Here is a 4,420-nt window from a genome sequence, read left to right on the forward strand (position 1 = left end):
TATATATATATATATATAAAGTACTCTAACCTATTAAGTTCTTCAATGCTCACCACATGAATTCCAAATTCCATCTATTTCACCACATGGCCTGCCCCCTATAAGTACAGATTTGCTTTTTTTCTACCTGATTCTTCTTTCTTCCTTTCCGGATTTTTTATGAACATTTTTAGCCTCGATCTCGATTAGATATTTTTGAAAGCCTTTCGTTCCCCAACTTCCAGGATACTTCCCCATATTTTTAGTAATTATGTGTAACGATTTATGGTAATACATATTATCGTTACGTTCTATAGAACTGATCCAATGGTTATTCGGTTAATGTAAACGATGTATATCATACCGTATTGTTTTTACGTTTGTTACAGGAAGGAAGAGGTGGAGGGCACCGGCCGCATTCGAGAGTCGATATTTGCACCGGACACACTTGTCGGACGTGTAACACTTCCTTTGCTTCCGGCGACAAAAACGCCCGCCGTCCTTCACGCCTTCAAATATTTACCTAAGCCGTTTGTAAACACACAGTACTTTTGGCGGATTTCCTCGCCTTTCAAGAAAATATACGTCATAATCTTGCTGAAGGGTTTATTTTATTTAAACAGGGGGTTAGTTTAAACATTTCCGTGCTCTGTTGATTTGAGTCGATGGGAAACGTTGTATTCTTAACGATTATATTTCCGGGACAAACGTTTATTTAATAACATGTAATATGCTGAACAGATTCAGCGCAGTGTATTTTCCTATTCAACATCTAGATTTCATTGGGTCCTATTGTACATAAATTATGAAAATTGCTTCGCCCCTAATCCGGTTGCCCGTGGGGCAAATAATATATCAGAGCTCTTTCCTTTGTGAAGGCGATTATGGTGATTCAAATTTGCATGAATTAGCATTCTGAAGGGCTCGAACGGCCACGGAAGTAAAACAATTGATAGGTGCAAATGAGGTTAGCCTCTTTCCCACCAGACCGGCTTTTGTTCGGTATTTCTTGATTTTTTTTTTTTTTTTTTAAAGACTCATCATGAACAAGAGATTTACTCGATCTGTGCAATGAGATTCTATCGGAAAAAAACAACAAAAAAAAACTTCAGATACGACGCTCTAACAAGCATTGAAATCAAGGCGCGGAGGTTATACACTACACGCAAAGCTGCACGGTAATGCTAATCTGGTTTGTTCGAACGCCGTAATCTCAGATTTTATATTGAGATTTTTTTGTACGATATAAAATGGATTTAAATTATTACTTTACATTAGGTTTAGTATACAGAACTACCATTAATAACATTTAAAAAAAAAATTGTAATACAAAAGCATTTCATTATTTAAACGAATTTTTAATTGATTATGTAATGCTTTATTGACTCTGAGCAGGCCAATTAATCTGTTGTGTTCACCGAGCAAGATTTTTGAGAAAATAATTGCCCGTTTAGTTCTTTTATTCTTACAAAAAGAATGCTTCCTTCTGAGCAGTTTGGATTCTGCCCTTATCACTCGACACAAGTTCAACTTATAATTAGTAGGCTTATTGCCCACGTTACCCATACCTTTAACCTCATAAAACACAGTGAAACGTTTTACTGGACATCAATAAGCCCTTTGATATATAGAGTTTGGCATAAAGAACTTGTTTACAAATTAATCTTGGAACTAGATGTAATTTTTCAGGGTAGGGTGTACTGTGCCATTTAAGAGCTATTGTATCCCCCGTTCTCTGCCTAAAGCACATCGGTGAGTCCTATTTCATCAAGAAACTTGATTAATAGGCCAGGCTTCAGTGGTTGAAGCTCTTCTATGGTCACAGTATACATCTCAAAACATTTCCTCCTGCGGGCTAATGTAGCTCCGCAGTTTGTTAGTAAAGGTGTTGGTGTCTCTTCTGCTTCCTTGCAGAATCTACATGTGCAATCTTGGATTGTTCCAATTTTCTTTAGATGTCCATTTAATCTACAGTGTCCTGTTAGGATTCGCAGTCTGTTCCTGCTTCTTTTGACACATTCTGTGTTTTCTTTCTTGCCAAAATTGGTTAAAAGATTCTTGGATTGTCTATGTACAATGAGTGAATTCCATTGTTCCTTCATTTTCTTTTTGTCCTTCTGTCTGAGATATTCGTTAATAGTGTGGGTTCCTATGCCACAGTAGGGTTCAGGTCCTATGAGCGGTGTAGCAGCCCCTTTTCTTGCAAGGGTGTCCGCTTTCTCATTGCCTTCTATTCCCATGTAACCTGGGACCCAGCAGAGGCTGACTTTATTCTGCATACCTAGTGTGTTTAATTTGTTTTTGCAGTTCAGCACCATCCTTGAACTAATGATACTTGAGCTTAATGCTTTGATGGCTGCTTGACTATCTGACATGATAGCTATATTCTTGTTTTTGTATCCTTCACTTAGATTGAATTGGATACATCTTTCAATTGCGTGAATCTCAGCTTGAAAGATACTGGTGTGTTTTCCCAAGGGTTCTGAGTATTTGGTTCCAGGTCCAAATACTCCTGACCCTGTACCTTCTTGTGTTCTAGATCCATCGGTGTACCAAAGGATGGTGCCATTTTTAAAGGAGTTATTTCCCTTTCCTTCCCTTTCCTTTTTGGTGCCCAGATGTATTCGGAATTTTTGGTTAAATTAAAACATCCTGTTCATGTCGTCTCTTCGAGCCATGAGTGATGGATGGTTTTTCCACATTTGTTTCTGTCTCTCCATTTCAGTTTTATTCCTGTTGGAGGTTTCTCTCGGATAAAGATGATTATGGTTTTCTGTGCTGTCCTTTCTACCATGTGATTTAGGGGGATTAATCCTAATATCTTTTTCATGCTAATTGTAGGACATGTTCTCATTGCTCCCGTTATGTCTCTGTATTGTTGTGAGTCCTTTCCTTTTGGTTATTTGTTCTGCTTTATCAGCCCAGGCTATATCTCCGTATGTAAGTAAAGGTCTTACTATTATGGTGTACATCCATAACAGGGTTTCTGGCCTGCATCCCCCGTTTCTTCCTGCTATTCTTCTGCATACCATCAAAGGATCTGATGTGTTTCTTAAATATTAGTGTTTTATCTAGTGTGATGCTATTTGACTTCATTTTTGATTTCTATCACAGTGTTGTTGAGTTTGATTTCTTTCATGTGATCTAGCTCCCTTTTCCGTGTAAAAGTGACTACAGTTGTTTTGTTTGGATTAATCCCTATGCCCGCGCTTTTACACCATTCTTCCGTGATTTTCAGTCCCTCTTGGATTATATCGCAGAGGGTATCTTGGAACTATCAGTTAGACCTGTTTGCTGAAAAACATGCACCATAAAGTTTAAGACGGCATGTGCCCATACCCCTAGAGGTTTGATTACCGTTATTGAAATCCTTGTTCCTAAAAAGAAAAGACATAAATCTTTATGGTAGGTGTAATGGATGCTCTAGCGTGTCAGGTTAAGACATCTATCAGTTGAGATGAAGACTGATAGTCCAGTATATACTGGACTTACTTCCCATTTTGGTTTTTCATAATTTTTTATCCCCTTATTAAATAATTTGATAATAAGTTTTTGTTTATTTACCTGTTTATGTGAGTAGAGTTTATTTATTGAAACTGTGATCATAAAAATTTCAAAATGTTATAACATCTAAGCAAAAAAATATTGCGAAAGCAGAACACTTCATATAATTTAATGCTTTTCTCCCTTGAAATCCTTTGCTCATAAAAAATTTCGCCTAAATCGAGCATACAATTTGAAGTTGGATTAGACATTGCAAATAGCTTCCCGTGAAAAATTTCTTAACACCCTTAGCTAAATCATGGCGCGGATCCCCCATGACACTCAGCTATGATACATCATATTTATGTTTGTATTTTAAGAGTACTTTTTTTTGACAAACTTATTATGTAAAAACGAATAAAGTGTAGTTTAGAAGGAATTGAGATAAACGCTGCGGAGAAGAGGAGAAGATAGTAATCTATATATATATATTTTTTATTTCGTATATTAAGCAAAATAATGACTTGTAATTACTCTGGAAGAGTGGTTGAGTTGGAAAATTTGGGTCTCCGGCATGTTTCAAACCCGTATCCGGGTTTAACCATACTTTTCATATTAATTAATAGGAATTTAATTTTTCGTATGAATTGTATTTACATTCCACACTTGGCAAAGTTATGCAAGGAGGAAAGATTTACATTTGCGAAGAAGAAAAGTGAGAAAGTAAGAGTTACATCGCAGTATTAAATTTGGTTGCAAAAAATTGCAAGTCTTTAAAAAGAGCGCTCGTTTCCCCCTTTGGAATCGTTGGACAGGCAGCTTCATTTGCCAAATAAACTGAGGGTCGTAAAACCTCCCGTGGGCAAATGTATAATACAGCGAGGGCCCACAACCAGGGCAAACTTTTTTCATATTCCCCAGTTAAGCATGGGATTATCAACACGGTTGTTTGCCGACT

This window comes from Cimex lectularius, unplaced genomic scaffold (genome assembly GCF_000648675.2).
Source record: "Cimex lectularius strain Harlan isolate CLEC.00 unplaced genomic scaffold, Clec_2.1 scaffold112, whole genome shotgun sequence".
In the NCBI taxonomy this organism is placed as follows: domain Eukaryota; kingdom Metazoa; phylum Arthropoda; class Insecta; order Hemiptera; family Cimicidae; genus Cimex; species Cimex lectularius.